This window comes from Pogoniulus pusillus, chromosome 25 (assembly GCF_015220805.1).
Source record: "Pogoniulus pusillus isolate bPogPus1 chromosome 25, bPogPus1.pri, whole genome shotgun sequence".
Taxonomy (NCBI): domain Eukaryota; kingdom Metazoa; phylum Chordata; class Aves; order Piciformes; family Lybiidae; genus Pogoniulus; species Pogoniulus pusillus.
Genome location: NC_087288.1, coordinates 20827232 through 20854261, shown reverse-complemented (window position 1 = coordinate 20854261; position 27030 = coordinate 20827232). Strand labels below are relative to the sequence as shown.

General features: G+C 50.0%; 1 pseudogene; it reads right to left on the bottom strand.

Moving 5' to 3' along the window:
• Positions 1 to 21428: 21428 nt before the first annotated feature.
• LOC135186414 (hydrocephalus-inducing protein homolog) overlaps positions 21429 to 27030 on the bottom strand; it is a 66738-nt pseudogene continuing 61136 nt past the window's right edge.

The following is a 27030-nucleotide window of genomic DNA, read 5'->3' as shown; positions in this document are numbered from 1 at the left end:
CAGGATGTCATGGGATACAGTGTCAGAGGCCTTGCTAAGGTCAAGATAGACTACATCCACTGCTCTCCCTGCATCTACCCAAGCAGCTATGGCATCATGGAATGCTATCAGGTTAGCCAAGCCTGATTTGCCCTTGGTAAATCCATGATGGCTACGCCTGATAACCACCTCTCTTCCAAGCGCTTAGAGGTGACCTCCAGAATGAGCCACTCCATTGCTTTTCCAGGGGTGGAGGTGAGGCTGCCTGGTCTATAGTTACCTGGAACCTCTTTCATTCCTTTTATGAAGACTGGAATGCCATTGGCTCTCCTCCAGTCCTCAGGCACCTCTTCTGTTTGTGACCATTTAGCAAAAAGGATGGAGGGCTGTTGCAGACTGTGCTGCTTGTTGTGATTGCTTGTCCACGGGAACCATGATCAAAGGCCTGCAGAGCAGTGTGACCAAGGCCTTGCCCTGAAAGGCTCCAGACGATTCAATGTGAATTGTGCCAGAAACAGTTTTACTGCATTCAGCCCGAATATATACACTCAGCCAGTGAAGCACATGCCTCCATATTAGCATAATTATTCAAGGACAACCCACTACATCAGCATAAAGCATGCCCTGTTATTCTCATTAACGAGGTGTCCATTATCTATCCCATCTGAGATAAGGGAGCCCACAGCTGGTGGGCAAGGTCAGCATCTGCTTGTTATTATCCTTCTTCATTCCATTCCCACAGCTCTTCTGCACTTTGCATTCCCACAGAGAGTGGCAGAGCAACAACCTCAGGCAGCTCTCTCAGCACCCTTGGGTGCATCTCATCGGGGCTCATGGAACTGTGAATGTTGCATTTGTACAACTGATCCCTAACCTGGTCTTCTCATTCCACTCAGTAATCCAAAAACATGGATATTAAGTCCTTTGACCATAGACAGACAATTCCCCTTACTTGAGCCTCCAATATGTATTTTCCAGCACATTAGTGGACCACTAGTCCACTTGATCTGCATCATCCTCTCCCAAAACCTCACTAAAGTCAACTGTCATCCTTTCTCTTCAGTGCTCTTCCCTGCCATTTTCACAACAGACAAAAACTGCAGAATTGTCAGGGCTGGAAGGGACCCCAGGGATCATACAGTTCCAACTCCCTTGCCATACCCTCCACTAGATCAGGTTGCTCAGAGCCACATCTAGTCTGGCCTTAAAAACTCCCAGAGATGGGGCTTCCACCACCTCCCTGGGCAATCTGTTCTGGTGTCTCACCACCCTTATGGTGAAGAACTTCTCCCTAACATCTAATCTAAATCTATCATTCTCTAGCCTGTGTCCATTCCCCCCAGTCCTGTCCCTGACACCCTAAAAAGTCCCTTGCTAGCTTTCTTGTAGGCCTTCTCCAAGCGTTGGAAGGCCACAATAAGGTCTCCTTCGAGCCTTCTCTTCTCCAAACTGAACAACCCCAACTCTCTCAGCTTATCCTCACAGGAGAAGTCTGTAGCCCATCCAAGGGTTTGACACCACTCCATGGGTTCCAAAACTGAGTTGCCATCTTATAAAGAGCATTTCTGTTTTGAGAAAACAACTCTGCTGTTTACTGAGGCATCAGACAAAACTCAGCCCTGCATGAAGATTACTTTTGTCTGGTGCAGAAGCGTCTAAATAAATTCAGAACCTCTTTTAATAGTGATTTATTTAAATTAATTGAGTTGACATGCATAGTAATTGAACTTTAATTCTTCTTTCAGATCTTTTTGGTGAATGGTGAAAACAGGAGGGAAAACATCTGCTCTGGCTGAACCACATATGCAAAAGCCATTAACAGGACTACAGCACAAAAGCTGTCTGAGCCACTGACATTGCTCTACAAGCTGTGCCTAATGCATTTCAATAGCCTGAGCCTAGAAAACCTGAGAAAGCCTTTATTGCAGAATAGTTATGCTAATCAAGTTTAAATATACCTAATCAGAAAAAGAAGATAACCTGAGCCCACAGAAAGACAAATGCATCAAAGATAGGAAATTTTGACATGGCACTTGAAAGAAAAAGCCCAAGTTCTACTTTCAGAGCTGCAGGTGTGTTAGATACAGTGTTGGTACCCCAGATGAACATAAACATAGCTAAGATCTAGACATCTGCTGGGACTTAAATACTGCAGAGAAGATGCAGTCTAGAGGGTTCCTAGAGTGTGTGGAGGACAACTTCCTATCCCAGCTGTTACGTGAGCCTACCAGAGGGGCAGCCCTGCTTGATCTGCTGCTCACAAATAGAGAGGGACTGGTGGGGGATGTGGTGGTTGGAGGCTGCCTGGGGTCCAGTGACCACGAAATTGTAGAGTGTCCAATATATGGTGAAATCAGGAGGGGCATCAACAGAACCTCCACATTGGACAGCCAAAGGGCAGACTTTGGCCTATTTAAGGAACTAACTCAGAAAGTTCCTTGGGAAACAGCCCTTAAAAACAAAAGGGTCCAGGCAGGCAGGACCTGCTTCAAGAAAGAACTCCTGAAGGCACAGGAGCAGCTGTGCCATTGAGCTGGAAGACGAGCCAAGGAGGGAGGCAGCCAGGCTGGATAGGCAAGGAGCTGCTGAAGGGATTGAAGCTAAAAAAGAGGCTGTATCGCCTTTGGAAACAAGGGGAGGCTTCCCAGGAAGAGTTCAAAGATGTTGCTAGGTCTTGTAGGAAAACAATGAGAGAGGCAAAAGCCCCTTTAGAGCTTAGGCTGCCACTGCTGGTAAGAAGAACAAAAAATGTTTCTATAAATACATTAATGGCAAGAGAAGGGGCAAGGACAACCTCCAGTCCTTAGTAGATGGAGAGGGAACATAGTGACAAAGGATGAGGAAAAGGCAGAGATGCTCAACACCTTATTTGCCTCAATCTTCAATAGTGGGACAGGTTGTCTCCAGGACAACTACCCTCCTGAGCTGGCAGATGGAGTCAGGGACCAGTATAGTCCCCCTGTAATCCAGGAGGAAGAAGCAAGGAACCTGCTGAGCCACCTGGATCCTCACAAGTCCATGGGACCGGATGGGATCCACCCTAGGGTGCTGAGAGAGCTGGCAGCTGAGCTGACCAAGCCACTCTCCATCATTTATCAGCAGTCCTGGCTCACTGGAGAGGTCCCTGAAGACTGGAAGCTGCCAATGTGATACCCATCCACAAGAAGGGTTGAAAGGAGGAGCCAGAAAACTACAGAGCTGTCAGCCTGACCTCAGTGCCAGGCAAGGTGATGGAACAGGTCATCTTGAGTGCCATCACAAAGCACCTACAGGATGGCCAAGGGATCAGGCCCAGCCAGCATGGGTTTAGGAAGGGCAGGTCCTGCCTCACCAACCTGATCTCCTTTTATGATCAGGTTCCTGCCTGGTGAATGTGGGGCAGGCTGTGGATGGAGTCTACTTGGACTTCAGCAAAGCCTTTGACACTGTCTGCCACAAGAAGCCCCTAGGCAAGCTGGCAGCTCATGGTTTGGACAGATTCACTCTGTGCTGGATCAGGAACTGGCTGGAGGGCAGGGCCCAGAGAATGGTGGTGAATGGTGCCACATGCAGTTGGCAGCTGTCACCAGTGGTGTGCCCCAGGGATCAGTACTGGGCCCAGTCCTGTTCAATATCTTTATTGATGATCTGGACAAGGGGATTGAGTCCAGCATCAGTAAGTTTGCAGATGACACCAAGCTAGGAGCAGGTATTGATCTGTTGGAGGGTAGGAGAGCCCTGCAGAGGGACCTGGCCAGGCTGCATGGGTGGGCAGAGGCCAAGGGGATGAGATTGAACAAGGCCAAGTGCAAGGTTCTGCACTTTGGCCACAACAACCCCAAGCAGCACTACAGGCTGGGGCCAGAGTGGCTGAGAGCAGCCAGGAGGAAAGGGACCTGGGGGTACTGATAGATAGTAAGCTGAAGATGAGGCAGCAGTGTGCCCAGGTGGCCAAGAGAGCCAATGGCATCCTGGCTTGTACCAGGATCAGTGTGGCCAGTAGGACAAGGGAGGTTATTCTGCCCCTGTGCGCAGCACTGCTCAGGCCACACCTTGAGTGCTGTGTCCAGTTGTGGGCCCCTCAATTCAAGAGAGATGTTGAGGTGCTGGAAGGTGTCCAGAGAAGTGCAACAAAGCTGGTGAGGGGCCTGGAGCACAGCCCTGTGAGGAGAGGCTGAGGGAGCTGGGGGTGTGCAGCCTGCAGAAGAGGAGGCTCAGAGCAGACCTCATTGCTGTCTGCAACTACCTGAAGGGAGGCTGTAGCCAGGTGGGGTTGGGCTCTGCTGCCAGGCAAGCAGCAACAGAAGAAGGGGACACAGTCTCAAGTTGTGCCAGGGGAGGCCTAGGCTGGATGTTAGGAGGAAGCTGTTGGCAGAGAGAGTGATTGGCATTGGAATGGGCTGCCCAGGGAGGTGGTGGAGTCGCCATCCCTGGACGTGTTCAAGAGAAGCCTGGGTGAGGCACTTAGTGCCATGGTCTGGTTGACTGGCTAGGGCTGGGTGCTAGGTTGGCCTGGATGATCTTGGAGGTCTCTTCCAACCTGGTTGACTCTATGATTCTGTGATTCTATGATTCTAAGAATAGGCCAGGAATTAAATTCTATCCCAGCAAAGGATATGTACTGTACCTGTATCTTACCAGTATAAATCTTTCCTTTTTTCCTCACCAGGTCTAGAATTATTGTAGTCTTGTTTAAGAAACTTGGTCTAAATACAAGCTCAGTTATTGTTTTCCAGAAGCAAAGATCACAGTAAGTGAAAGGAAAAGGATGTAAGCTGTTTGCGTCCAGAGGGTGGTGCTCAATGGCTCAAAGCTCAGACGGAGAGCAGTAACAAGTGGTGTCCCTCAGGGGGCACACTGGGACCTGTGCTGTTTACTCATTGTATCAGTGATATAGACAGTGGAATCAAGTGCACCATCAGCAAGTTTGCAGGTGACACCAAGCTGAGTGGTGCTGCTGATAAGCCAGAGGGACAGGTTGTCATCCAGGGGGACCTGGACAAGCTGAAGAGATGAGCCCAGGTGAAGCTCATGAGGTTCAACAAGCACAGGTGCAGGGTTCTGCACCTGCACCAGAGCAATCCTCACTGTTGATACAGACCGGGAGGTGAGGTGACAGAAAGCAGCCCTGTGGAAAAGCACTTCGGGGTGCTGGTGGATGAGAAGCTGGAAGCAGACAGTGTGATCTTGCAGCCCAGAAGGCAAATCACATCCTGGGCTGCATCAAAAGATGCATTGGCAGCAGATCCCAAGAGCTGATTCTGCCACTTTGCTCTGGTGAGACCTCTCCTGGAGTACTGTGTCCAGCTCTGGAGCCCTCAGTAGAGGAAGGACGAGGACCTGATGGAGCGGGTCCAGAGGAGGCCACAAAAATGACTAGAGGGTTGGAGCAGCTCTGCTATGATGACAGGCTGAGGGAAGTGGGGGTGTTCAGCCTGAGGAAGAGGAGACTCCAGGGAGACCCCATAGTATCCTTCCAGTACCTGAAGGGGGCCTACAAGAAGGCTGGAGAGAGACTGCTTGCAAAGGCCTGTGGTGATAGGACAAGGGGCAACAGCTTCGAGCTAGAAAAGCACAGATTTAGACTGGATGTTAGGAACAGGTTCTTTACTGTGAGGGTGATAGAACACTGGAGCAGGTTGCCCAGGTGGCTGGGGACCCATCCCTGGAGATATTCAAAGTGAGGCTCAACAGGGCTTTGGGCAGCCTGGGCTAGTTGAGGATGTCCCTGCTGACTGCAGGGAGGGTTGGACTGGTGACCTTTGGAGGTCCCTTCTAACCCAGACCATTCTACAACTCCATGATTCTATTACTTGAAAAACAGCAACTTTTGAATAGTGGTCTAGCCTGTCAGTGGTCAGCCTAGCAAGATAGTTAAATATTAAAGTATCAAATGATATTTTGGATACTTAAGTAAATGTTCATGTACCCAACTCACTAGCAGCAGGCACTCACCAGCATGCTTTAGAAAATTAAGGCTGCCCAACCACTTTGTACAGCGTTGCACATTGCAGGCCAGAGTGATTGCTTGGAAGGGCTAACTTGTGATTGCACCATTCTCCTACCTGTAAACTCCTGTTAAGAGCTTGTGCACAGTAAACACAAAGACTTACCAGCATGTAAAGCACTTCCTTTAGACAGGCATCCTTTTATACCAGTTTGATTTTTTTCTGTAAGGCTTTACTTTTTATTCTGGCTTCCACCTTGTCTGTGAAGTCAGGTCCTAAGCCAGATCAATAGATAGAGGAACATGTGAAGCTAATTGCAGGCACTGGAGAACAGCCAAGGAGATATACTGCTATGAAACATCTATTCACATTCCAGAGGTCATACAAACAACAGTAATGAGATTTCCAGATTGGAAATGCATGGAAATGAATGTGGGGAACCTCCCGTAGGAATATCAAAATGTTAGGTAAAAGCAGAAAGTCAGGCAGCAGGGAAGAGAGTTTTGGGACTTGTCAGTGCAAGGAACTGTGCCATAGTGAAGCAAGCACTGATAGGCAAAGAGTAGAATTTAAGATCCACTCTATCAGTGTACAGCATTAAATTATAGGGGGGATGGGGGAATGCTCGCAGCAAGTGAGCCCTCTCCAGTTTCCTGACTTTGAGGGAAACGGTCGTGTAGTAAATAGAAAACATCAGACAGATTTGTTCCATTCTCCCTTTCTGACTTCTCTTTATTTGATGCTTCAATCTGTGCAGCTGATATCCAAATGCTTCTGTTTTGGATTTCCTGGAAAGGAATCCCTGTTGGATAAAGGTTGTTTCTGTAGTCAAGTTGCTGGCAGCAGGGATTCTTGGCCACACTTCCCAAATTCTCCAGCATGACAGACCGGAGAGTGCACATATGGGAGAAGGGTTAAGATTCCCAGGTATAGTTCTTCCAAGAGGAAAGAGAAATTGTGTCACCTGGAGTGTTCTGTGTCCGTTTGGATCAGAGGCAACACTTTGCAGTGACTCTTCTGGTTGATCGTACTCACTGCATTTTGGTTTGGACGCCAGGGCACCTCGGAGTGCACAATTCATTCCTTATGCATCAGACTTAACAGCATCTATGCCTCAAATTCAACAGAATGGTGCACGCCAGGAGCGCAGAAACTGCTGCGAGTGCACAGGAACAGATTAGAGCTATCGAAAAACAATGCCACCCTGGGAATGTGCTGCAGACATCAGACTCCCCAGCACCGAGTCTCTCATCTCCTACTTCAGAACACTTTTTGTTAACGTCAGCATAACTCAGAAGGAAATCAAATAAGGCCTGAAAAGATTTGTTTCATCTTGCACTGTCTACTTATAGACAGATATTCCTAACTCACCTTCTTCTGCCTGTTCTTCCACCTGCAACATCTCACCTGAAACTGTATCTGGCTCTCATGGATCTCTTTTACGCTTCTCAACATTTGTCATTGTGGCAGCGAGTTTCACAACTGCTGTTAGAAGAGGCAGACCTGCTGGCCTCTGTAGGGGTACAAACTAATCCCAGGAAATACTTTCTAACACTTCTCCTCACAAAGGTGCTGTGAAAAGCACGGGTGTGCTGCAGAATTCACTACCAAGGCTTCTAAGGACGAGACCCACCTATCACACATCTTTTACGCTTGGAAACTGTTTTGCCAAGGTGCAGTCAGCATACCTCCAGCGGAGATCACTCAAAGGCTTGCCAGCAGCCTTGGAAAGCACTCAGGTTTATTGGGATGGCCACAATCCAGGTCTCTCACTGCAACTAATATTCAGCACATTCATAGCACAGAGGAGCATCCCATGTCATAATTCTGCATGGAAGTGTCAGAAAAGTACCACAAAACATTAAGTTTCCATCCAAGTTCTCATTTGAGGACAAATCTTAGACCCATATCACCTAATTGAAGTAAACTCACTGTACAGAACATTCTCTGGCCCTTCAAAGAAAAAAAGCTATCAGGCAGTGATTTGCCCACTTACCTGACAGGTAGAATCTATCTTCTGCTCAGCAAAGTTGTGGTGGGTAGGGCAACACATTGCAGGTTTCCTTTTCCAGGAGCTTTTGCCTTTTCACTCGTTTCCAGAAAATTTGTGCTCCTGCTCAAAGCTTATTTGTCACATTTTGTTCTCCTCATTTCTGTTTTCCCTCAAGTCTCTCTCAGAAATCAGCACTTCTTTTGGCAAGGTCCCTGCCTTCACCTCTTGGGTACTTCTTCGGTTTGTCAATAAGTTTCTAATTCTGGTGTTGTTGTAGTAGTAGCAGCAGTAAGGAAAGCTTTATAGTGTAATCCAAGAGTGTAATTTCATTTTGTGGGCCAGAAAAAAGAAATAAAAACAGAAGGCAAAATTTTTAATATGGAAATAAACTCTCCCTATTAACTAGGGAGGGACAGTAGGGAGAGATGTGACTAACACTTAAGTTGTGAGTTCTTACACCTGACAACTCTTTAATCTACCCAACTTGCTGACACAGCTCTGCTGTCGTATCTGGGAATATTTAATGCAAAGTTCTGTCTCTGCAGTGCAGGTGCACACCACAGAGCTGACTCTAATGCCACAAAACTCAGAAGCTGACCAGGCATCTTTACACCATCAGCACAAACTCGAGTGGAGGTACACAGAAACGTGCTCCACTTGAGGACTGCACGCTTGTAACCTGTGGAACAGCAGTGCATTCCTCATCTCCTCAACTGCGGCATGAATTTTGCATGAGCTACATGCTCCTGCGCAACAGCTGACAGAAGCTGACAAACGTAGTGGCTTTCTAGGAGGCTCACAGCTCCATGCACAAAAGCCCAAAGTGACATAAAAGCATGAGTATGCTTTGGGTCAGTTAAATACAGAGGCTCTTGTCACATGTTACAGCATGGCCACGCCGCTGACTTCAACAAAGTTGTCACGGCTTTCACAGGCGACAGATCTGAATCTGGCCTCTCTCCTTAAAATGTCCCAATCTTCTGTCATTCAGCCAAGGTACTTTGCTTTGCTGACATCCTGTAGCCACAACCTACATCCATGCCACAGCATGCTTTCCAATCAGGCTTATGTATGGGATGCAACTCTGCCCTTGTCGCAGACCTCCAAGAGAAGCGCAGACCAGTAAAAGCATTCTCTCCAATTTTAAGCAAGGTTCTGCCCTGCCATTTAAATAGAGCTGGCCAGCAGAGTGCACAGTGGTTACTGTGATGAAGTGATACACCAGCAGAAGCTCTGTCTGCACCACAAATTTAACCAAGCTGCCAGCTGGTTAGCAGCACAATCTGTTGATCTGGGCTCTCAGTAGAGTACAGCCTAAGTCACATTTGCTCCCACCAGCAGCACATCTGAATGTGTCTGTAGCTCTAGGAGGGCATGTGAGTGGGCGTGTGCTGCTCACAGGTGGGAATCTGTAGACCTTCAGGAGCCAACAGAGGAAATTGTTGAGGATTGTTTACCCTCTGGTCAAAGGCCAGGCTTTTAAAATTAAAAAAGCCAAAGGACTGAGTCTTAGCACCACTCTGCAAACTGCGACCAGGTGGGCTTGTCTGCAGCCAGCTGGGCGATTTACCTTCTGATTCATACCCCTGGGTACTACTGCCTCTTTGTTCTCACAGTGCTGACACACAGTAGTACCGAAACAACGCAGGAGCCAAACGAAAGTGAAACTGTTCCATCCCATTGCACTGACATTATCAGTCCCATGGGTGGATTCACTGACACAGCAGTGCAAGTATGAAACCTGCATGGGTTCCATTCTCTAGCGACGTAGTGCTGCTGGCACCCATACAAAACTGCCTACAAGTCTTGAGAGAATGTGACAGTGGACCTGAAATACCTGCACAAGCTGGAGTACTCAAACGCTTTGCAAGACATTTCTGGGATTCCTATTTCAGTCTGACCTCTGGCTCCACACTCAAGAAACAACTTGCACCTAGCTGGGAATTTGCTGGGAATCTAGATTCCCAACGCTGAATGCTTAGCCAGGGACACTAGGGTCTCTGGCAGCAGAAATATGCGCTGAAGAGGGACTGCCTCAGTATGCTTTACCGGTACTCCGCCACATACCAGATTGCTTTGAAACCACCAATTGCAGTTGTATTCCACCACCAAGAACAGTTCAGTTGGGCACATTTTGCCATGACCCACCTCCAGAGGATTTGAATGCATATGGAAAATTTTGTGATGTAGTCTTTTCAGGGAGGGAAGCAATAGATCATAGAGAGCCTTTACACGAGTATATACAGATAACCATTTGCTCTCACTTGGCTTTATTTCTCTACACACACAGAGCTCCAGATAGAAATGCAGAATTTTTGAGGTTTCTTTCTCCTTTAAAAGGAAGAAATCTACAAAACGTGACCCTTTTTTGCCATTAAGCCAACCAAAGATCTGCTTTGGAAGGGAAATTTAGATTAGTTACTTGCAAATATTTGAAGGGGAGCAGATAACAAAGGCATTCCAAAATATTACATCTATCTCATAGCGCAGAACAAGCCCTGGGCTAAAATTCAGGGAAAAGAAAATGGCCTGGTAAACTGATTGATGGAAGAAAACTGGTAAACAAATTATATGTTCAGGTATCCAAGAAAAACAGCACTTGGAGCAATGAGTAATGGTCCACACACAACACAAGAAAAGGTACACTGAGAGGGACTCTTTTCTCTTATGGACAGGACCCAAACCACAATGAGTGCAGAACAATATAAAAAGGCAGTATTTACCAGCAAGAAGCATACAGACACATCCCCACTTTATGTGAAACACATCTGCTCTGATTTGCCGATGTCTGGCATTCAGAGGCACCTGAAAGGCAGTCCTCTCACTACCCATGCACTTTCCATTTCCCTCCATTCTCCTGCCCACTGGCATTGCTTCAAACAGGAGACGGGAGCCTGCAGCTCCAACAGCCAGGTGCTGCAGGTACCCCAGAGCTCTTGTCTGACAAACTGGAATCTCCAGGATCCCCAAGATACTGGCTGAAGATACTTAACATCTACTTTAGTTCATAAAAACTGGTGCCTTTTGCCTCTTGTGCCATCCCCATTTTCAAGGACAAACACTGGGTTCTGGTCAGCTTTCTTGGAAAATGCCTTCAACTGTCTCCCTGCTGGGACAACCTCAGCCTTCATCTCCCAAGGGGACAGAAAACTCAGACATACTTTTAAGCTCTGCCAAACACAACAAATTTCCCCACATACCTCAGCTAACCAGCAACTCTTTCTCTTCTCTGGTCAGCAGCAGAGATGCTTCGTTTGCTCATCTCACATCCTAACTCTCATATATACTGCAGAGTCCAAAGTCCCAAATTCTGTGAGTGAGGGGGTGCTAAAGCAGCTGAGCCCTTGACTGAATCCAGCCTTCAGTCAATCCAGCTCACAGTCCCACAGGCAGTCTTCATGCTCACACTTCAAGCATAAAAGCAGTCATCTCAGCACTGGGTTTCGCTCCTGAGCAATAAATAGGTCACCCTTCCTCTGCACCTGTCCAGAAACAGCACTGCTGTAAGGCCAATGCTTGACAGTCATTTTCCAAGTCAGGTGTTTTTCTTAGCACCAGTCATGAGCTGAGTTTTTCTAACGTGGTCTGTCTCTTCCTAACGAGCAGCACAAACACAACTTCTGTCTCATCCATGAATAAAAAGGCTTTGAACAGCATGCAGAGGACACAAACAGCATTCGTGCTGCCCTGCTCAGGGCTGATAACTGGCAGTGGCTAATGGTCTGTGGCACATCTCATCTACATGAGGAGTGATGGAATAGGAGCTACAACGAACATCTTCCAGCTCTTTGATCACCTCCAGGGGAGGCAGAAGAGCTTCATTTCTAGATGCTGGCTGACCTTGAGCACTGTTTTACTGCCTCTAGACTTTAAAAAAAAAAAAAAAAAAAGTTTTTGTTTTAACCTAGACCAGGAGATAATTTTTAAAACATATCTCCTGGTTCACGTCCCCAAGCATTCTCCTGGCTGCAAACGATGTTTTCTTCCTGTGAAACCTGCTTATAAGATGAGCCTCAGGAGGATAGTAACATCTTCCAGCTAGCAGGGGTCACTTGGTGAAGCCAGACTAGCACTATCCCCAGAGTACACATATGCACTTGAATGTACAAAACATGGGTGCTAGGAGTTCAGCACCAAGAGTTTGTCTCATGGATTTGCCCTTGCTGGCCTGCATTGCATCACATAACAAGGACACAACTTGTGTTTGCTGAAATTACAGCACCTGATTCAGTCTCTGAAATGTTTGGTTGCAGAGGACTTTTACTTGGTTGTATTTTGGGGAATCTTCATGTTGCCCACATTTAGCCCAATGAGATGAAGTTTCAGAGCTCATTCTCAGGTGTGTGGTGCGTGAGGCATTCCTCTTCCATTTGCTATGCTGTCGATGTCACGAAGGGGCAACATGAGCAGCATTCCCAGACAATACCTCTGCCTGGAATTAAGACAATACCTCTGCCTGAAATTAGAGCTTGGCTGGACCACAATACCTGCTTTTAAAGTTTCTGGGCTATTCTTTATATTTCCTCATTAGAAATCGAGTTCTAGTGCTCAAACCTTCCATCCATAGATTCTATAGCCTCCACTCTTCAAGCATGTCCACATTGTTACCCACCACCAGGACTCTGGCACAATAGTTGGTCCTGCACCCACCCAGGTAGTAGCTGTCCCAGAAACCCACCTCTTCAGAAACACCTTTGCACATGCCATACTTCCATTAAAATAAAACCAAGCCCAAACCCTTCAGCATAAAATTACAAACACAAAAACGATAAGTAGTTCAGTTTCCCTCTCCTAGCCTGGGAACAAATGGCGTAACATATCCCCTTTTTCAGCAGGTGGCCCACATTACACATCATATCCTCTGCTGATGTGACCTTGAATTCCTTTAGATTGTAACCCCTTCCAAAAGGCACCACATTCTCTACCCCACAAAACACCACACTGATTTCTGAAAAGTAGAATGAATAGCACTATAAGCACATAGGTCTCATTTCCACCCTGGCCTTTCTACTAGTGAATGCTTTGGCAGCTTCACAGCCTGGTTTAAATTCCTCTCCTATCACGGCCTGAGTGTCTATCCTGGTAACTTGCTGACAGAACCTTTTGCTGTTCTCACTGCTAAAATGGACCCACGTTCACAGCTAAGGCAAAGCGGTTTCACTTATAGCAGAGCGCCACCTAGTGCTCAGCAGGGTTGAGGTCAGAAGGCAAGCTCTTCTCTCAAAGGAATTACTGACCAAGAGTCCTGTCTTCGGTTGTAGCCCCAGTGTAACCCACCCTCTCCAAGGAGTGTAACAGAGACGATTATAAAAGCATCTGAACTAACTAAATGCTTCACAAAGTTGCCAAGCTTTGTCACTAAAAGCACACCCTGCACCTCAAGCTGAGTGGATTTAAACTTTTACATGTGCTCTAGGTTTTAAGATGTAATATACTGTATGCAAAAGGAAGCAGATGTGGTGAAAACATGCTCAGACTGCTCTAGAAATGCCCAAGAATGGAAGATGAGGGGGGGAAAGAAGTCACTTTTATTTCAATTTGTGCTTAATAGGATTTAAGTGTTTCTCTCACCAGGAGAAATTCTGAATCCCCTGCTGAAGAGAACAGGGCACGTGGGACCAGGCTCATCTTCTGTATTGCAGATGAAGGGCACCTACTGACCTGAGCAAGCATCAGCTGTAAACCTCTACATGCCCCACAGTTTGCTGAAGAGCTGCGAGGTGAAACCTCTGCTTGCAGCCTCTGAAAATGGCCTTAGACATGAGCAGAGGGGAGAAGCAGGGATGTTTTCACTCCCTACATACTTTTACTGACATGCCAATGGATTCTGGGCTCAGAGATGAAGCACGCCTGTCGCGGATGGGGATTCCTGGTACCTACGCCTATTTGGCGGAGGGGAAAAATTAATTAATGCAAGAGGATATTTATAAAAATATATATATTTAGTAACTTCCAATATTTCAACTCTTACCACCCCCAACCACTGAACTTTAATATTAAAAGGATTCTTTACACTGTTATGAAGACATTCTAGGATATATATCTACAGAAACTTATTCATAACTAGCAAACATTCAAACTATTAACAGAGAGAGAGAGTTTCCCCGCGGCTCAGTGCCGCCTGAGGTCTTAGACTGTTTGCCCAGCAAAGCTGAGCTGAAAACTGCTCTCTGCTTTATGGCAGAGGTAACAGAAATTACAGAGGCATCTACTTACAATTCTTATCAATTGTTAATCACCCTCCAGGGCTGTGTCAGCCTGTTGCAACTGTCCAATTCTTCAGGGTCTCTGCCTATGAACTTTAAGTCTGGAATCCTCTGGCATCAGGGGAAATGGCAGGCTCTGGCCTTACTGCTGCTGGACTCTGCTGGCTGCTCTCTCCAGGGGTATGCAGGCAGGATTTCCAGGTGCAGAGGCAGTATTCCATGCAGTCTGAGCACAGGTCCAACGCTTGCTCCTCAGGCCGATCAAATGCGGACAAGTAGGTCTGCTCCTGGCAACCCGCGGTGTGGTGGAGGGTTATAAAGCCCTCTTGTGAAGCTCTCATTTATGCAAAATTGTGGCTCAAAAGACCATCAATCGAGGAGTTGAAACTTACTTCCCCACCCCGATCACCCATCTGCTTGGGAACTGACTACAGCCGTTACAGCCTGTGGGAGAATTTCTCCTACAGAGGGGAATAATCTGTAAACATGAACCGTTGTTTTGAGAAAGGGACCTTGGTTCTCAGACATTGGTGAGCACCCTACGTACACCTGCTGAGGGCTGACCCCTGGGGTGGTACCACAGGTTGTTTTGGTGAAAATTAGCCTATCTGTGAATTACTCATAACTTTGAACCAATCTGTATTGTTCACGTATGTTCGCCCAAGTTTGGCTGATACACCTCTTCTGAACAGTATGAAAGATGCTGCATTTGCCTTAATTGAGCACCCCTTTAGCTTGGTATTCTCACTCACACACACACACACACGGCACAGCCCAGCACTCGCACTGCAGCATCGAAGCTACAACTGACTTGGCAGCGCTCCGATCTTTGCCAGCCTTAGGAAGCCAACGCTCAGCTTGGCCCGGACCCGTGGAAGCTCAGACAGTGAGCCCCAGTCCACGATATTTAGAACTTTTCAGAACTGAATTCGGACAGTGAGTAACTGAGAAAACTTGATCGAAAGCCAGAACAATCTCTCAAAGCCTTCTGGTGAAACTCTCTCAAGCCACAGACTTTCTTCCTAAATTTTTTCAAACTGTTGCTAAATTCCTGATTTTTTATACATAGTCATTCTGTAATTTAATTTGCAACCGCATACAAAGAACTTACGTGGGATAGTTATAAATAAGTCTGGGGAAGGGGATTCTTAGTGTTTGTAATAATAAATCATTTAAATTCTTTCAAATTCGGCCTCGCATTTCATTCTCCAAAACCCAAACAAACTCCCCTCCGCAACACGCAGCAATGTGCACACCAGGCACTCATACAAAGGCAGGCATAAAGCTGCAAGGAAGTATGCAGGCAGGCAAGCAAGCATGTGGTGGAGCCGCAAGTAATGTGGGGCAGGCTGCACATGAGCCTGTGCACCCCTATTTATCAAATGTGGGCTGAGAGTTAATGGTCTCATTGGCCACTCGAATGACCAATCTGGTTGGCAGTCAGCCGAACCCTACCACACTAGGTAAAACCCACAGGCCTGGACTCCAGGTATGGGAATCACGTGGGCCCAGCATCAGGCAGACCCGAGCTAGGCGTGTGGGGACTTACACAATCAGGTGTCCCTTTGTTCTCATTTAACCCTGGTGCAGGCAGAGACATGTCCAGGCAGAGCAGGCATAAATAAGCCTGCTTTTGGGCCTACAGGCCCTCCACAACAATGCCCTAGTATTAAGCTAAGGAAAGCACTTTCCTGGCTAGGATGATGTTCCCATGCTGCAGATGTTGACATGAATCAAAACTGAGAAGGGTCAATTAAAAAGCAACTGAAATCTTCAAGACATCTAAAGCCAGGTGTTTTGTAAAACTAGTCAATACCCAAACTGCAGACACCTCCGTCCAGCTCCTGGCTGAGCCCTGCCTGTGGTTATGGGCAACTGGCTCACGCAGCCTGTTGGAGCATAGCAGATATTCCCGGGAGAACACGGTCTGAGGTAAGGTCTGTTTGCTGTTCTTGTCACCTTCCTTGTGTGAGTTTGCCATTAGCTGTCATTTGTTATGAAAAACACAGCCATCACCTGGGCTGCAGGCACGGGCAGAGTGCGCCGCGGAATAATTAACTGAAGTATTCTGAATTCATAGCACAGTTCTCATTCCCTTCAGTGCTCTCAGGCTGCAGCAAAGCCACAGAACACTGCTTTCCCTGCTGCTATTTGGAACCTGTTATTAGTTGCAAGCCAGGACTGCAAATTCTTCTGGTTTAGAGGACAAGCAAGATTCATAGCTGCTTAGGAAATAGATCCCAGTACGGCAAATATGGCCTTGCAGTGGGAGAAACTGACATGATTCATGAGCTGCTTTTTAGTTTCATTTTTGGTTAAAGACAATTGAGTTTGAGAGGGATGAAGCACAAAATTGTAGCAGTTTGAAGGAAGCTTTTGTCTTCTGTACAACTACTGTATGAACAAAACCAATCTGAACTACTTTCCTCATGTTGGGACCAAAAGCCATCTGCTCTGATCCAAAAGTCATAGAATCATAGAATCATAGAATCAACCAGGTTGGAAGAGACCTCCAAGATCATCCAGTCCAACCTATCACCCAGCCCTAACCAATCAACTAGACCATGGCACTAAGTGCTTCATCCAGTCTTTTCTTGAAGACCCCCAGGGACGGTGCCTCCACCACCTCCCTGGGCAGCCCATTCCAATGGGAAATCACTCTCTCAGTGAAGAACTTCTTCCTAACATCCAGCCTACACCTACACTGGCACAATTTGAGACTGTGTCCCCTTGTTCTATTGCTGGTTACCTGGGAGAAGAGGCCACCCCCCACCTGGCTACAATGCCCCTTCAGGTAGTTGTAGACAGTAATAAGATCACCCCTGAGCCTCCTCTTTGCCAGGCTAAACAGGCCCAGCTCCCTCAACCTCTCCTCATAGGATTTGTGCTCCAGGTCCCTCACCAGCTTTGTTGCCCTTCTCTGGACACCTTCCAGCACCTCAACATCTCTCTTGAATTGAGGGGCCCAGAACTGGACACAGTACTCAAGGTGTGGCCTGACCAGTGCTGAGTACAGGGGAAGAATAACCTCCCTTGTCCTACTGGCCACACTGCTCCTGAGCCAGGCCAGGATGCCATTGGCTCTCTGGACCACCTGGGCACACTGCTGCCTCATCTTCAGCTTACTATCTATCAGTACCCCCAGGTCCCTTTCCTCCTGGCTGCTCTCAGCCACTCTGGCCCCAGCCTGTAGTGCTGCTTGGGGTTGTTGTGGCCAAAGTGCAGAACCTTGCACTTGGCCTTGTTCAATCTCATCCCCTTGGCCTCTGCCCACCCATCCAGCCTGGCCAGGTCCCTCTGCAGGGCTCTCCTACCTTCCAACACATCAACACCTGCTCCTAGCTTGGTGTCATCTGCAAACTTACTGATGCTGGACTCAATGCCCTGGTCCAGATCATCAATAAAGATATTGAACAGGACTGGGCCCAGTACTGATCCCTGGGGCACACCACTGGTGACAGCTGCCAACTGCATGTGGCACCATTCACCACCACTCTCTGAGCTCTGCAATCCAGCCAGTTCCTGATCCAGCACAGAGTGAATCTGTCCAAACCATGAGCTGCCAGCTTGGCTAGGAGCTTCTTGTGGCAGACAGTGTCAAAGGCTTTGCTGAAGTCCAAGTAGACTCCATCCACAGCCTGCCCCACATTCACCAGGCAGGAACCTGATCATAAAAGGAGATCAGGTTGGTGAGGCAGGACCTGCCCTTCCTAAACCCATGCTGGCTGGGCCTGATCCCTTGGCTATCCTGTAGGTGCTGTGTGATGGCACCCAAGATGACCTGTTCCATGACCTTGCCTGGCGCTGAGGTCAGGCTCACAGGTCTGTAGTTTTCTGGCTCCTCCTTACAACCCTTCTTGTGAATGGGTATCACATTGGCAGCTTCCAGTCTTCAGGGACCTCTCCAGTGAGCCAGGACTGCTGATAAATGATGGAGAGTGGCTTGGCCAGCTCAGCTGCCAGCTCTCTCAGCACCCTAGGGTGGATCCCATCCGGTCCCATGGACTTGTGAGGATCCAAATGACGCAGCAGGTCCCTTACTGCTTCCTCATGGATTAGAGGGGGACTGTACTGGTTCCTGACTTCATCCACCACTTCATGAATCCAGCTGTCCTGGAGACAACCTGTCCCACTATTGAAGATTGAGGCAAATAAGGTGTTAAGCACCTCTGCCTTTTCCTCATCCTTTGTCACTATGTTCCCCTCTCTATCTAACAAGGACTGGAGGTTGTCCTTGGCCCTTCTCTGCCATTCATATATTTAAAGAAACACTTTTTATTTTCCTTGACAGCCGTGGCCAGCCTGAGCTCCAAGTGGGCTTTTGCCTCTCTAATTTTTCCTCTACAAGACCTAGCAACTTCCTTGAACTTCTCCTGGGACACCTCCCCTCTTTTCCAAAGGTGATACACTCTCTTTTTAATCTTTAATTCCTTCAGCAGCTCCCTGCCCATCCTGTCTGGCTGCCTCCCTCGTCGGCTCATCTTCTAGCTCAGTGGCACTGCCTGCTCCTGTGCCTTCAGGAGTTCTTTCTTGAAGCAGGTCCTGCCTGCCTGGACCCCTTTGTTTCTAAGGGCTGTTTCCCAAGGAACTCTCTGAGTTAGCTCCTTAAATAGGCTGCAGTCTGCCCTTGGGCAGTCCATTGTGGAGGTTCTGTTGATGCCCTCCTGGTTTCTCCGTGTATTGAACACTCTATAATTTCATGGTCACTGGACCCCAGGCAGCCTCCAACCACCACATCCCCCACCAGTCCCTCTCTATTTGTGAGCAGCAGGTCAAGCAGAGCTGCCCCCCTGGTAGGTTCACGTAACAGCTGGGATAGGAAGTTGTCTTCCACACATTGCAGAAACCTTCTAGACTGCCTCTTCTCTGCAGTGTTTAAGTCCCAGCAGATGTCTGGTAGGTTAAAGTCGCCCACCAGAACAAGGGCAGGTGATCATGAGGCAGCCTCCAGTTGCTTAAAGAGTAATAAATCAACCTCTTCTTCCTGGTTGGGTGGTCTGTAACAGACTCCAACCAGGATATCAGCCTTGTTGGCCTTCCCCTTAAGTCTCACCCATAATGACTCAACTTGATCATCTTTGATTTCTACCTCCATGACATCCAGAGCATCTCTAATATACAGAGCCACTCCCCCGCCCTTTCTCCCTTGCCAGTCTCTCCTGAAGAGTCTGTAGCCATTGATTACAGCACTCCAATCATGTGAGCCATCCCACCACATTTCAGTGATGGCGACAATATCATAGTTATCTCAGAAGAGGAGGGAGGTGCTACTCTGCTGAGAGAGCCTAGAGAAGGGCCACGAGGATGATCAGAGGGCTGGAGCTCCTCTGCTGTAAAGACAGGTTGTTCAGCTTGGAAAGGAGAAGGCTCTGAGGCGACCTTATTGTGGCCTTCCAGTATCTGAAGGGAGCTACAAGGAAGCTGCAGAGGAACTTTATAGGGTGTCAGGTAGTGATAGGACTAGGGAGAATGGGTAGTTTCAGATTGGATGTTAGGAAGAAGTTCTTCACCATGAGGGTGGTAAGACACTGGAACAGGTTGCCCAGGGAGGGGGTGGAAGCCCCATCCCTGGAGGTCTTTAAGGCCAGGCTGGTTGGGGCTCTGAGCAACCTGACCTAGTGTGAGGCACACAGAACCACATGAAAGGCTCAATAACTGTTATGAATAGCTACAGCCTTCTTTTTTCACCTCTTGACACACATCACGACCACGCGTGAGGGATTCCAGCTACCAGGACTCAGACAGTTTGGAGAAGAAGGCAAAACAGAGCCTTCACAAAACATACAGCCCAGAGTGAGGGACTGCTGAGCGAGGCAGGAGTCACACTCATTAGTGAGCTGAAGACAATCCTCTGCCTCTCACTACTGCAACTGGACACACAAGGAAACGAGTCTGAAATGCAGATACAAAGGCACAGAACTTCCCACCTGAACATGAGCCAGCAGTGTGCCCAGGTGGCCAAGAGAGCCAGTGGCATCCTGGCCTGCATCAGGAATGGTGTGGCCAGCAGGAGCAGGGAGGTCATTCTGCCCCTGTACTCGGCACTGGTTAGACCACACCTTGAGTGCTGTGTTCAGTTCTCGGCCCCCCAGTTTAGGAGGGACATTGAGATGCTTGAGCGTGTCCAGAGAAGGGCGACGAGGCTGGGGAGAGGCCTTAAGCACAGCCCTACGAGGAGAGGCTGAGGGAGCTGGGATTGTTTAGCCTGGAGAAGAGGAGGCTCAGGGGAGACCTTATTGCTGTCTACAACTACCTGAGGGGAGGTTGTGGCCAGGAGGAGGTTGCTCTCTTCTCTCAGGTGGCCAGCACCAGAACAAGAGGACACAGCCTCAAGCTGTGCCAGGGGAAATTTAGGCTGGAGGTGAGGAGAAAGTTCTTCACTGAGAGTCATTGGACACTGGAATGGGCTGCCCGGGGAGGTGGTGGAGTCGCCGTCCCTGGGGCTATTCAAGGCAGGATTGGACGTGGCACTTGTTGCCATGGTCTAGCCTTGAGCTCTGTGGTAAAGGGTTGGACTTGATGATCTGTGAGGTCTCTTCCAACCTTGGTGATACTGTGATAACTTTACCTGGGCAGCCTCAACAACGCAGCCTCTGGCGTTCTGTGGCCTCTCCAGCTGCTGCAGCACTCAGACCCCCTGTGCAGCACAGCCTGTCCTGACTGCTCCCAGAGCTGAGAAACAGCTCTTCCCCGCGGCGGCAGCAGTGGCAGCTCCGCTCGGCACCCACAACGCTGCCGGCCCAGAACGGCTGCTTTCCGGGGCAGCTTCGCCCGCCAGGCACCGCAGGCTGCGGGCCAGGAGGGGCAGGCAGGTGGGGCTGAGGGCCGAGGCTCCTTGCAGGTGGCACCCGGGGGGCTCAGCTGGCCACGGGCTTTGCCCCCTGCCTAGGTGCTTCTCAGCCCACGGCTCAGCCGGGACGGGCTCGATGTTTGCCACAGCCCTGCTCTTCTCCCTTCCCGTCCCACACAGCCCCCACGGGCACTCACCCGACAGGGGCAGCACCCGGGGCAGGAGTGCCAGGGGCAGCGGCAGGGCTGCAGCCATGGCCCGGCGCCAAGCGCGTCCTGCCCTTCAAACCTGGCTTTCCCGAGCTGATTCTGCCCCCCTCGGTGGAGGGCAGAGCCTCTGTCTGGGCACACACAGAAGATGTAGCAGCTGAGGGCAGAGCTGCTGTGCATGTGTCCTGCTGCCGGGGGCTGTGCCCTTCTTGCCACCCTGCCAGGCCTGCACGTGGGTCCCCGCTCCATGCCCAGAGCCACACCAAGGGCGCAGGGCAGCAGCACTTTGCTCTGCAGCGAGCCCAGGCCTCAGCCAGCCGCCACCTAGAACAGCTGGGTCCGGCCGGTGGCAGGGCTGCGGCAGCTCTTGGCACAGCAGGGTCTGGGGGCTGCCCTCCGGCACTCATCACTGCCCCCCGGGGCTAAGCAGGTTGCTCCAATCAGCACGGCGGAGGGGAGCGCCGCCACGAGGCCGGGGCAAGAGGCAGCAGACAGGAGAGAAAGCGCTGAAGCTTTGCTCAGCAAAGTGACCTCAGCGTCCTGAAGCAGCTCCTCATGCTCTGCATTCCGCTCCCCATGCTCTGCGTTCCGCTGCCCATGCTCTGCGTTCCGCTTCCAAACTCCATCCGTTTCTCTGGCCTCACTGTAGCCTCTGCCTATGCACACGGCGCACAGTGCTGGTGCTCTTAGTACAAAGCCACTTGCAAAGACTGAATTCCCTGCTTCTCAGCATGAACTGCAAGGTGCTCCCCTCTGCTGCATGCTCCCATGAGATGTTTAGCAGCCTCTGAAGAGCAGTTTTAAGCAGCATCATTTGCTGTTATCCCCCCAAATCACTTCCTAGCCACCTCGTTCTAGAGAAGCCATCTAGAAGCAGCAGATACCTGAGAGCAGTGCAAGAAGGAACCCAGCCTAGACTCGAATCAGTTTGCAAATGCATAGACAGATCTTTGGCTTGAGAGTATGACCATAGTATGCAGAAGTCCTGCTCCTCCTGCATGGGGAAAGGACATCACAACTGGACAAACCCCTAACTCTGGTTGTCAGCTCCTGCTTCAAATAAAAAGTCAACTCCTTTGAAACCTTGTGTTAAACACATTCCTGTGATCAGCACAGCTCTAGCAAACAGCCACGGGGGCAGTCCCACGCCCTGTGGGCAGAACACAAATGCCACAACAGGTTGCAAGTGTTGAGTTCTCACAGAGCAGCCAATTTTAGCAGACAGAATCATTTTCTGCCAATGGTTGGGCATTGGCAAAGGGATCAAATGTCCCAAAGAGATCTCTGGCTCTGCAACAGTGAAAACCAAACCAACCAGCCCCCTAAAAAGTCAGTGCAAATTGAACTTGTTCACCAGGATGGATTCTTAGTAAGCTGAGGATAAAGAAAGTGGAAGGGCTTAAAGGAAGAAACTCAGACACTGCTTTTAATGCAAGAAGAAGAAGGAACAGTCCTGGCTCCTGCCTGCTGCCTATGGCAGAGCTGTAGATGCTGAGTTGGAGCTTGGCACCCAGGACACATCAGCTCCAGCAGTGTGAGAAGCAGGAACATGGAGAGCAGCAGCCAGGGAACTGGACACTGAGGCCTGCTCAGAGGAAGTGCTGCCCTCAGCGGAGCCACCCCTGGCACTGCAAGAGAACAAAAGGACACTTGAGTGAGCCACCAAGCTACCAAGGGAGCAGCAGACCCTTCTTCTGTCTCCTGCTCATCTGCAGGTCCACACAAACACTTCCTGCCTCTGGACACCTTCCAGATTTCAAAGTGCAGCCACTGAACATTCTCATTCAAAGTCACGATCAGATTTCAAGGCACCCAACACCCTCCCAGGGAGTCTGTAGTGCAGTTGGACCAGATGATCTCAAGGGTCTTTCCCAATCTCACTGCTTCTGTGGGATTCCAGCTACTGTCCACTGCACTGCTCAGAAACAGCAAAGCCCAGCCCTGTGAGACAGCAGCAGGACTCAGGGGTAGCAAGAAGAAACTCACTGCAGCACTCCAGGCTGTGCCTCCCCAGCTCTGAGGGACAGAGACTTGCCAATGCTTTGGTAGCTCAGGATGAATCTTGGACTGGTTGGTGGGTAAGGAATTGGCTTGAAGGTTGCACTCAAAGAGTGTCAGTCACTAGCTCCATGTCGGAGTGGAGACAGGGACAAGTGGTGCTCCTCGGGGGCCAGTGCTGGGCCCAGTGCTGGGCCCAGTGCTGTCTAACATCTCTGCCAGTGGCATGGGCAGGGGCCTTGAGGCACCTTCAGCAAATTTGCCAACACTACCAAGCTGTGTGCTGGGGCTGAGAGGCTGGAGGGAAGGGATCCATCCAGATGGACTTGGGCAGGCTACAAAGGTGGACCCAAGCCAACCTCATGAAGTTCAGCAAGACTGAGGGTAAGGCCCTGAACCTGGGTCAGGGGAATGCCAACACAAATGCAGGCTGAACAGAGAGTGGGTAGAAGGCAGTGGTGAGGAGAAGGACTTGGGAGTTCTGGGTGAGGAAGAGCTCAGCGTCATCTGGCAATGTGCTGGGCTGCAGGCCGAGGGAGAGGATTCTGTCCCTCTGCTCCACTCTGGTAAGACCCCACTTTAAAATTACTTTGTGCAGGATGTCTGTGCAGGCAGCACAGAGCTGCCAGATGCAATCCCTGTGCCTCGGCCCTGAGAAGAGAGCTGGTCAGGAGGAAGGCTGCAGCCTGGAACCTGGCCCGGCTGTGCACTCCCTGCCACCATGCAGGCACTGCCTTGAGCTCGCCCCGAAGAGACCTGGGAAGGTAAAGAGAGGCATATTAAAATACAGCTTGGGAGTTAGGGGCTGATTTGAGAACCCAAGGATGCCTCTCAGCCTTTTCTTCTTTGAACAGAAGCCATCCGCCTGGCTCCTATTCGGTGCTGCAGCAGCAAACATCTCCAGGTGTTCAAAGGACACTGCTCACATTCTACCCTCGGGCTCCAGGCTCAAAAAGGTCAAAGAATTCCCTGAAAACTTTGTATTCCAAAGTTTTGTTCACTCTCACTCACACTCCTGAAGAGCTTCTGCTCCTGCCAGCACACAGGGACAGCTCTGAAGCAAGTGCCAAAGGGCAGCCCAGAGCAGACACTTTGTGAAGCTGTCACCAAGCAGAAGGCTGAGCTGGAAAGCCGAGAACCTGTGACTGTGTGGCCGAGGTCCCTCAGCACTGCCTGGGACTGCCACTGGGCAAGTGGCAGAGTAGGCCAGGAAGGGAAAGGAGCTCCTAAGAAAACGGCAGCTGAAGAGAAGGTCGAGTTTGACACCCAGCTAGGGCAAAAGCTTGTGGGGATCACAGAGTTGCAGAGTGTTAGGGGTTGGAAGGGACCTCTGGAGATCATTCAGTGCAAGCCCCTGCCAGAGCAGCATCACCCAGGAACACATCCAGGTGGGTTTGAGAAGTCTCCAGAGAAAGAGACTGCACAGTCTCTCTGGGCAGCCTGCTCCAGGGCTCCAGCACCCTCGCACCAAAGAAGTATCTCCTCATGCTGAGGTTGGACTTCCTATGCTCCAGCTTGTGCCTGTGGTTCCCGGTCCTGGCACCTGGCACCTTCTTCCTGACACCCACCCCTCAGGTATTTATACACACTGATAAGGTCCTCTCACAGCTTTCTCTTCTCCAGACTAAACAGGCCCAATGCTCTCAGTCTCTCCTAAAAGCAGAGATGTTTCAGTCTCTTCTCTGTCCTCAGAGCCCTCTGCTGGGCTCTCTCCAGCAGAGTCACAGAACAGATTCACGGAAGGTCATCCAGCCCTACCCTCCAGCAGTGAGCAGGGACATCCCCAAGTAGATCAAATTGTTCAAAGCCCCATTAAACCTGCCCCTCGACACCTCCAGGGATGGGGCCTCCAGCACCTGTTCCAGTCTTCCACCACCCTCATAGTAAAGAACTTCTTGGTAATGTCCCATCCAAGTCTACCCTGCTCCAGCTTCAAAGCATTGCCTCCTGCCCTGGTGCTATAAGCCCTTGCAAACAGTCCCTTTCCCATCTCTCCTGCAGCCTCCTTCAGGCACTGGCAACAGCACCAAAAATCCTTTTACTTTGTACATCTTGAAAAAAAAATAAAATAGACAAGTGACAGAAGCCTCTGTCTGGCAAAGGAGAATGCTGCACAGAGACCTGATGTGTTCTGGAGACAGGAAACCATCTCTCTGCTGAGTAACAGCAGCTACTGAGCTGCTCTTCAAACCTGCCCCCTGAGGAATTCTTCTCTTCTGGTAGTCCAGCTCCAAATCTGAAGTTCAGAGCCACCCCACTTGAAAGACATCCCTGCTCTGACAACGACTTCCACCTGCACACAGCAGCACTGAAGGCAGGAGGTACCCAGCAGAGATCACTGTGGCAGCAGGCACCAAAGCAGCTCATCTGTTCCAGCCTGCAGCACTGAAGTGTGACAGCTCAGCAGTTCTCTGCCACCCTAAAGGTGCCCACCACAAGCCAGCACAACTCTGGGCCCTTAGCACAAGCAGTTTCGAATGCCCTGGGAACCATTAGAGCCCCCTCCCTGGAAATTCTGACTCACAACCTACACTTGGAGCTTCCTATTCCTCTTTGCACAGCCCTGAGTAAGGACTGACACCCATGCAGAGAGGCTGTGAGCACTGCTGGCTGCAGCAGTCAGTTCCTGTCCCTCCTGCACTGGGGAAATGGAAACGCAGCGATGGGAACTGAACTCACTGACCCATGCTGCTGGATGTTGTAAGCCCCTGAGGCTATCAGCACCTGAACAAGGGCTGACACACACAGCAGGAGCTTTCTCAGGTGATGTTTGGAGGGGCTGCCTTCAGAGGAAGTCAGCCTTGATTAAAAGCAGCTGAAGTGCAACCCATTCCTAAAAGCATCAAAGGGCAAAAAGCAGCCAGGCAGAGACTCTGGGCAAAGTCTGCCCTAGAGGGAACTCTGCTGCTCAAGGCAACACCACAGGAGAGTGATCAAAAACCACTTCTGAGCTGAGAGCTATCAAACCAGGAGCCTGTAGCAGGCCAGGACTATCTAGGTTGTGTGCAAGTGAAAATGAACCCCGTGGTGGATCCTCCTCAGCCCCAGGCCGGGCAGGAAGCAGCCAGATGAAGGCTGCCTTAGAAATGATGCTGTGGGCACTTGAGCAACAAAGCAAGAGGTCAAAAGAGCAACCCCTGTGGAATCCCAGCAGGACAAAGCTGGAGGGCACCGGAAGGCAGAGCTGGGAGAAGACAGCTCAGCAAATGCCAGATGAGTACCTCCTGCGAGGAAGAGTCCTCAGGTCCCTCTGTGGCCAGCTGGAGCTCAGGGCAGCGGACAGCAGCGCTGAGCAGAAGCTGCACCTCACGGATGCTGCCCTCCAGGACGCTGTGAGCAGGCTCTGCCTCTGGCTCCAGCACCTGCAGAGAGAAGAGGGAAGAGCCACTGAGCAGAGCCCCAAGAACCAGGCTGAGCAGGAAGCCTTCAGCAGCAGCCACACACAGGGCTAGGGAGACCATTCCCATGCAGTGCCCTGCCAAGATGGCAGCAGGTCTCTTCTGCTGTAGGCTGAGTGGCAGCTGCTGACCAAAGCCAGCAGCACCAGCGCTGCAGATGCACCTGTGGGCACTGCCACCGGGCACCAGTGCCTGCAGAGTGCCTGCCTTTGCTTCTACTGGCCCCTGCTGGAGCTCTGCGAGTGGAGAAGGCCAAGAAGGAAGAGCTCCAGCAGCCCTCTTCCTTCCTATCTCAGGAGAAAAGACTTGCCAGAGAGATGGCTCCTGTGGGGCATAAGCCACATCACTGGGGGCTGGGAAGGGGCCTTTGGGAATGGGAGTGAACTCCTGTGGAAAGGCTCTGACTGCTCTGCCTCTGCTGGGCAAAAACGTTTGGGTTCCAGGTCCTCCAAGAGTTCAGCAACTGGGGTAGAGCCATCACCCAACACAAGTGTGCTGGACAAGGAAAGCCACAGCAGGAGCTCTGCTGA